Here is a 9,144-nt window from a genome sequence, read left to right as displayed (position 1 = left end):
AGGATTAATTTAAGAAGGCAGCTCCAAAATTTTCACAAAAGTATACTATCTTGCCATTTTGGGGAAGTTCTCAGTGAAGAAATTCTGCTTTCATTGAAATTTCAACTTTTAAATGTATCTTGTCCACTCAGGCCTTTGTTTACCCTAATACTGCTTGATGGTGTTGCCCTCTGTTGACATGGTTAATTTCTATTGTATCCACTTTAACTGAGTGTTTTTACATTTTTAAAATAGTTTTGCTACGTACTTTGACAGTGTTTAAAAATGTAGGCTACAATTTTATTAAATAAATAGATGTACTATGGAAGTGTTGCTTTGTTATAACATCACTTTGTAATAAAAACTTCAGTCAAGATAATGTGATACAACCAACCAGTATCAGTGCTAATTCAATGCCAGAGAATACATTCCAACCTTCAGATTTCTCTTATCAGTTTCATACCCACTTATTTTTGCTGCCTCTTAGATTTTTATTGAGAAAGGAAGGAAGGAAGGAAAGGAAAGAAGGAAGGAAGGAAGGAAGGAAGGAAGGAAGGAAGGAAGGAAGGAAGGAAGGAAGGAAGGAAGGAAGGAAGGAAGGAAGGAAGGAAGGAAGGGGAAGAAAGATGGATGGAGTTCTAGCTGACAGACTTCTTAGCAAGAGAATGGAAGAATAGAAGTTGAGTTTTTCTCCAGCATGAAAGATGGTCACACTGTAGTGGAACAATTCTAGTCTCAGGACAGGAAGTCAAGTCCACCCATCCCCACCCCAATTATAGCTTATGATGTAGATAAATAAGTAGCTGGACTGAATTTTATTTCTTCCACTGGAACCAAATTTGCTAGAGGAGAAGAGAAAATAGCATAAAGGAGATGGGTGACATCAGTTTGACCCCAAAGTCATTGGCATAAGGAAGCTAAAAGCCTGAGAAAGTGGGTTCATATGAAAGGGAACTTCCTTTTCTTTTCTTTTTCTCTGCAACATCTCTCTCCCCACTCCCCGCTCCCATTTCCCAGCCTTATTGAAGCAAAGCAGAACCTCATGGTCTTGTCATGTCCAAGGCCAAGATCAATGCCTTTGTCTTGACAGTCACATTTGGTGTTCCCAATCAATTTCAAAGGCAGCTATTGTCCTTGGGAAAGGTCATCAGTTTTTGCCAGACATTTTGGCTGGCCCCAGAGCTGCAGAAGAAGCTTGTCTGGGAAAGATAGTTGACTGGAAAAATAGAACTGGAACTAAATATTTCATTAATCCAGTTACTCCATATGACAGCCATTCAAATTCCAATCTGCAGTTTTCAAGTTTCACTGCATCTACATTTTTCTTCTTTATTAGTTGTAATATTTACCCTCTGCAAAACAAAAGCTTAGTCCTTTGAGCCACACTGCATAGTTGCATCTGTCTGTCTATCTATCTATCTATCTATCTATCTATCTATCTATCTATCTATCTATCTATCTATCTATCTAAATATCATCTATTTATAAATATGCTCCAGAGGGCAGATGCAGCAGGAGGGAACACTTTTCTCCTGGACCCTGCTAGTCAGATTAATTGGGCCAACAGGGCCCACAGCATGCCTCCTCTGCCGGCATGGATGAGACGGGCCAAACCAGTGGAATGAGATGGTCCTTCAAGTAGCCTGGACCTATGATTTCTTCCAAAAGTTCTGATATTCATTTGAAGCCATGTTTGACAATGTAAGTGGTGCTTAGCCCCTCAGCGGTATACAGTGGCAGCTGAAGTCTAACTGAGATTGGTGAATGGGGGATATCTCTATAGACCAAGACCAGGACATCATCACTGTATTGGCAGAACCAAAGGGAATTGATTTTTATTTATTCCTCTCCCCCACAAAAACACCTATGTCATGCTGAAAGAATAATATTTAGAAAAATTGCCAAGAATTATATTTTCTCTGCCCCATATGGCTTAAAAGAAAAAAAAAGACATCGGGACAGAGATTAATCAGGAAGTGTGCATATACATGTATGGACATCCATGCTTGTGCCTTACACTGACATGTAAACATACATATAGATGCAAACCAGAATCTATAATTTTTAAAAGATTTTGAACCAAAAAGTAGACACCTATTTAGAGAACCCATAATTATTAAATGGCAATCTTTCAGGCAACTTAAACATGAAGCATACACAGCAATTGCCTTCTTTTAGAGGAGGAAGGATGCATAGAATGAATCCCACTCCTGTATCCTGTGCTGCAGACAAATATACATGATGCTTACTCAGAAGTCAGCATGGTTTTCATACCCTGGAGCTGTGCAAAAAGACTCTAAAACATTTAAAAGACATTATTAAAAAGGGGTAATTTCTGCTTCCCGGTACCAAGGAACAATAAGACTCTTCCAGAGACTTGCAGTTCCCAGAAATTAAATGCATACATCTAATTATTCACATGTCTTTTGCATATGGATACAAGATCAAGGCTTCAAAAATCCTAATAAGTTCTAGTACAGGGGTGTTCTAGTAGCAACACAGAGGGCTGTCTAGATTTGTGCAGCCCAGATTTGGTAGAGCTGAACTATATAAATATTGCTGAAAATGTTAGATTTCTGTGAAATGTATTTTTACATACTTAACTGTTCTGCTTGGGAAAGGAGAGAAAATGAAATAACAAGAGCAGAATCACAAAGTATTTGGGAGGTGTCAAATGCCTTTGATCCAAGCGTGTTTGTTTTGTACTCTTTCTGCTGATATATTTTTCTTTCTTATTCGTTCTTTATCTGAAACCCAGTTAAGATTCTGGCAAGTCTGTCAGCCTGATGGGAAGTCATTGCATCTTAACCACTTATACCAAGGATGGTAACCCATAGCCTTAATTTCAGCCCTTTCAGTTTTCAAATATTGGATTAATAGCTGTGGGTCCCATGTAGGTCTACTGCCTAGGAGGGAATGAACACAGATGAGAATAAAGAAAAACAAATAAAGTTTCATGTGCCAGAGAGAAAATGGACATCTCCTGTTATTTTTCATTTCTTTCATTCCAGTTTTCCAAGTGGCTGCCAAGGGATTATCCAAGAGGTAATACAGCTTTCAACAACCATTCTGGCACATGTTCTCTAAATCTAGGCTTTGAAAGGGATAGAAAAGTGGATACATAACACTACTCTGAAAAGGATTGCACTGCAGAGCTAATTAGCAGAAAGTTCACTCACAAACAAAAACTGTACATTTAATTTATTGAGACTCATTTTTCAATGTGGAAGAGGAATTCATATTGTTCAGTTTAAGAGTTATGCTTGGGTTTTTTTAAAAAAAAACATATATAAAACATTCAGGAAGTGCACCCTTAACATCTGGTTCTTGGTATCTTGCATAGGGTACCACAAGTCTAAATGTTCACTTCTGGAGTTCAGAATAGCCTGATACTGACCCCTGTGAACTTAGTTAGCAAGGTTTTCATACTTTTCCTATTAAAAAAGCACATGAACAATAGCAGGGCTGTCTGTTGCTGAATACAGAGAAAATCAGGAATAGTATGGCTGATGCATATTGCTGTGAAGAAATGTCAAAATGCTGGGGACTTGTTAATTTAGGAAAACAAAAAGCATGTTTGATAAAACATGATGATTTATTTACACAATGTGCCTTTTGCCTTTCATTCCTTGGAGCTCAGAGTATTATGTTTTAGATTAAACTGAACTGTTTAAGCAACTCATCACAGTTGCTTTTGCAACTACGCTGTTGCCAGCTATCCACAGTCTGGAACTCTTGATGCACCTTATCCAGCCAAAAAGTACATAACTATCAGCCAAACTCTCTGAGAGAGAAACATCCATTTTCCCGATGATTTATAGCTTGTGATTGGTATCTTTGAGAAATTTTAGTTGGGAATTGTAAATGACAGGCATCCAATTTGTTTCTTTTTCCATCTGGATATAGGCATATGCATGCATCTATATGGGTGATTAATGTATTTTGAAATTTAAATCATTAAGATATAAATCTGGGTTCAATGGGTCGGCACCAATGTAGCTATATTATAAGGTCTGGATGTAGACACTTCATATACTCTTCCTCTGGGAAGTGCAAACTATTCAGTTATATAAAGCTGTTTGTATATTTACTGGATATTAGTTGTATAATGTTATCCAGAAAATAAACCTGTCATGTGGCCTGATTGGCTCTGAATATGCAAAATCTTTTGGACTAGGGATCATACTTAGTCTCTGGCTGAGAGAAGGGTACGTTCCAAAAAGAAATAACTGAATGAAATTTGATTTGCGTTATACTTAATTAGTAGCACAGTAATTAAATAAAGCTAATATGATTGCTCCCTGTATAGGTAATCATTTCCCACTCTGGCCACATTATAAAGATTGTTTGAAGCCCAAAACATCTAGAGCCCAGACTGTGGGCAGGGGGCACCGTTGGGGGTAAAGAAGGAAGGTTTCATTTGAAGTCAAAGTCACCCAGGCAAAACGGTTCCAGAACTGAGCTGGTCCCTTACTTCATGACCCTTCAGCAAAGAGTGTGTGTACATTGTCAAAACTGAACTCTTTAAGAAGCCGAATTATTTCTAGATACTAGATGCTTATGTGCCTCTAAATTTACTGAAAACGTTCATCACAGCAGTTAGCCTAGTAGTAATCAAGTAGGATTGGGGAGCACGGGGGAAAATACTGTGGGACAAGAACGGTGTGTGGAGCGACAACTGAGTTGTTCAGGTGAGAAGAGAGGGAGGAGGAAGACCTCTTCAAGGAACAACAGCACACTGAGACTATGGTATCTCTCTGGGGCAAAGGAAACGGAAAATAGATAAGGAACTGTTTTGGATCAAGAATTCCTTCTCGCTTTCCACTTTCTGTTTGTCTTTCACCACAGATAAAAAAGCTGTACAATTTACCTGTATTCAAAGCTGCCAAGTCTAATGTACTTTCTGTTATTTAAGCTGAGGGATTGTTGTCTTAATCAAAAGAATAGGCACTCCTAGGCTTGTGGCTGAGGGTGATGGGAGTTAGAGTCCACAATGGTTGAAGGTCACCAGGTTGGGGGAAGACAACTGCTGTGTGCTCTGCACTTGCATTTCCTCTCTCAGTGTCCTCTTGAACCCTGCATCATGCCCAACTAATTTATCTTGGGCTGCAGTAACTTGAGGAGTGATTCGGAAAAAAACCCAGAAGCAAAGCAAGATAGCAGGCAATGAAATAGGGAGAATTGGAAAGCCAAAAGCTTGATGCAGAAGGGAGAATATTTGGATAGAGTTTTATTTGTCACCTGTGTTTGCTGTTGCAAGGGGCATACAGGAAAGGGTATTGTGAAGCTCTATGGAGAGGGAAAGGGGAACTGGATTATTCAGGAAGCTAGGCCAAAGACTCCTCTCTTGGTTTTGAAATGGGCTGTTCAATTATTTTGACTCATAATGGGCTACATGTTGCTTCTATTTCCACTTTGACTACCACTCCAAATTTCACAACTTTATTTTTTGCCATCTCAAGGTGAACATTATTATTTCCAAGCTGAAATAGTAGATTTTTCTAACAGTAGATTAAAGAACAAGTAGAAAATTCCTTCCATTTTAAGATGGATAGTATCTGAATTCTCCATTTTTCCTCCTTAGTTCTCAAACTTTACTAGTCTATATTTTTTCTTCTGTTCCTATTATTATATAAGTACAGAACTATAGTTTCAATTTTGGACAAGTTTCTTTTATTGTTTGTGGGACAGCTTCTGTTCCACCAATATAGATGTCCTTTCACTGATGCCATTAACGAAACCTTTTCCAAGCTTCTAATTAACTAACAGCAGAGTTATTTAATGCCAGAAATTCATGTGCAGTTTGTAACTTCCATAAAACTTTATCATCAGCATCAAATATGTTTGCTTTGTGCAGCAAACAAACCTGAGCTAGCCCTCTTGGAATGATTTAGGGCAGTTAATATATAATTTTTCTAAAAAGCACATGAAGACTTGCTTTACATTATTTTTCCCTCAGCCCATAGATAGGTGAAGGGATTTAAGCTTGGCAGGGCTCTTATGGAGAAAAAAATCAGTATTTGGTCCCTCCTAGAAGCATAAATGCAATTCATAGAAGACTTTTTCATTCAATTTATTTATTACAATATGTTAATACTGCAGTTTTTTATAACATATTCCATTAGGAAATTGATGGCTACTGCATTTACTGACTTCCACTTAAACTAGAGAAAATGACAGACTTCTCAATTTTATTTTTGGCTTGTTTGCCACTGTTCTAGTTGACGTAGACAGTCTAGAAGTTAAGGGAACACAGGAAGGCAGATGAGTCAGCTCCAGTGGCCAGATGGTGGTTCTAGCTAAAGTACACCTGAAGAACTCCAGAGTGACAGGAAAGAGATCGGAAGGGTGAATACTCCTAAGGGATGGATTTGGGAACTCCAAAATAATAAGGATTTCCCTACTTTATTGTTTGCCTTTGCATCTGGAAAACTCATCAAGCCAATGCATTGAACTTAGCTCATAGAAAAGCAGGCAATGGAGGCCTTGTATTGTATGTACAAGGATGAGAATACCCTGATGGAAATAATAAAGACATACGTTACATGTTCACATTCTCACTGTTTACTTATCTGCATGAGCTAAGCAAAATCCCTTCTTTGGCATTACAATGCTTTTTTTCTTTCTGAAATGCACTTATGAGATCTGATACACAGAAGTACATTGAAATCTCCCTAATTTAACAATGCATCTAATTTCCATGACTTTGTCGGCCTTCCCAAGTAGACCAGAGAGGAAACACAACCAGGTGAGTTAATTCTACTTCTATATTAGCAGAATCTTGCAAGACAGAAAGTACAAATCTTTCAACGTCTCCTTTATGCACTTAGGAGCTAGAAAGGATCCCTTCTGAGCATTTATCCCCACCCCCATTATACGGCTGTGAGTTATGGTCTCTCTTATCTGACCATTCCTTAGGCAACATTTTTTCACCCCACACTCAAGGTCTATCTCACATGCCATAGCAGAATTAGACTAGACAAAGAAAAGTAGGAAACTGACCTAGCTATCTTGTCTTTATTGTGCTAGAGAACATTAAAAGTTAGTAAATGGTATTTGGATTCAGCATTCTACCATATATCTGTAGTTCACCCTTGATAAACTCATGCTTTATCTCCAGTTATCATCCAATCCAGTTTCCCATATGGCTTTGATAACTCATCTCCTCATGCCTCAAGCAGCTCCTTGTCATATAATATCAAAACCCTGGGATGGAGCAATTTTCGGATTATCTTCAGGCATCCTAAGTTCTTTGGAAAGTTATCAAAGGTTTTGCCATGAGAAAAGCTTCCCTGAAAAACAAAATTGTCCCACTTTATCAATCTTTCCTATAATGAAAAGCCTTGGAGGAATGCTGGGAACATTTTAGCAGGTAGGTGGGGATTTTATGTTTCACCAAACAGCTCATTCATCTTGGGTGATCTCTTCCGTCTTAAAAAAGCAAAGGCAATTTGAATGTCTCTTCATTCAGGCAATCCAGACCTGATGAAATGAAAACTAATTCTCTCTTGACAAATGTACCAGAAGTTCCACATAGCCATCTATATGTACTATTAAAGAACTGTAAATCAGTTCTAGCAGTATGTTTCAAAAATGTCCTTTGGCATCTGATTTTTCCGACCTGGCTGTTAGATCTGAGGTGGATCGGTTCGAATGAGACGCGAGACCATTCTAGTGAGTTCAGCTCTTTATTTAGAATAGGAACAGTCTGAAGAATACAAGCCGCGGCAGCCCTTCATATAGGGCTGGCTCGCGGCTCGGCGGCCAATGGCAGCGCTTTGAATCTCCCGTGATCGGTACAGCCAATCGCGGTAGATTCTTAGCGCTCCAATCACGCCCGGGGTTTCAACCAATCAGGTCGCTGTCCGTCTGGACCAATCGGTTGCGAGGGTTTGGAGTATGCTAATACAGCACACTGGCATTTCCCAATTGTATGGGATAACAGCTATTATCCTAACCAGAATTGAGGGAGGCTAATATAAATGTGAAGAACTTTCCTTCCAATTATTCTCATTAGTTTGCTATAAATTCTGTATTTTTTAATAAATGCTTTCAAAATAACTGCAGTTTAGCAAGGGATAGGAAGGGAAGAAATGCCAGAAGCTAGTGAAAAGAGCATGTCATTTGATTGAAGAATTCCCCTGATGCCCTATATACTATAGAAGCAGCAATTTTTCATTTCTTGGCTCAAGAAGGAGATGGGATATCCTTCGCATCTTGTCTAGTATCCGGCCTCCTCTTGCCCTTGCTGAGTTCCTGTGCCCTGGAATGTGGGTGATGATCTAATCATTCATAATACCACAATGATACCCGAGCTTCCACTGCTGTCCTCGGCAAATCAGTGCCATCCTGAGCCGGAAATAAATCTGCTACTTCAGAGGAGCTTTCTTTTTCTCCAGCTTAGTTTCTTCTAGACTAGCAGCTTCCTGTGATTAAATTATATCTGAACTTTATTTATGCACTGAATTTGACTTTCTTATTTGAAGCAGCAATCTGGCCCTAATCCCAAAGGATACTTACTATGAAAATTATGATTAACTCCAGCATGCTTTGCTAATGCAATTCAGCTGTTCCACTTGCAAAACTTGTTACCTATAGTTTGGTGGCCGATGGTCTTGGAGATCCTAGATTCTTAAGTATTTTCTTTTCTTATATTACTATTAGTTCTATTGCTAATGTATTTCACCTTGCAGTTCCTCTTCTCTATAGTTTTCATGCTACCTGAACAAAAATATCTTACTATATAACATTGTGTTGCATATCATACGTTTTCCTCTATGATTCTATTTCCCTGTCTATATATCTCCACCAAAAAAAAAATTTGTTTTAATTCTACCTGGAGATTTGAGTACTGAATCTCAGATTTTCTGAATGCAAAAAAAAATGCGCCATTATGAGTTGGGGATTTTTTTTTAACTACAAAAATAAGAATGTAGAAAATTGCCTATTTTTAAGTTGAACTATTGACCCCTAAGCCCAACATTATTGATACTGATTTACAGTGTTTCTGCTAAATTTCTGAACAAATTTACTCCCAACATTCAGATTTCATGTTGGTATATTTCAGTTTCAAAGAAAATGCTCCACCAATGAGGCTCATTTCTGCAAAAACAGGAATTCAGAATGTTATCTGTTTTTAAGTTGAACTGCAGGCACATTAGGCCC

This window comes from Notechis scutatus, chromosome 6 (assembly GCF_049901735.1).
Source record: "Notechis scutatus isolate UNSWTSFEM ecotype Mainland chromosome 6, rNotScu1.2, whole genome shotgun sequence".
Classification (NCBI taxonomy): domain Eukaryota; kingdom Metazoa; phylum Chordata; class Lepidosauria; order Squamata; family Elapidae; genus Notechis; species Notechis scutatus.
This window is presented reverse-complemented; position numbering follows the sequence as displayed.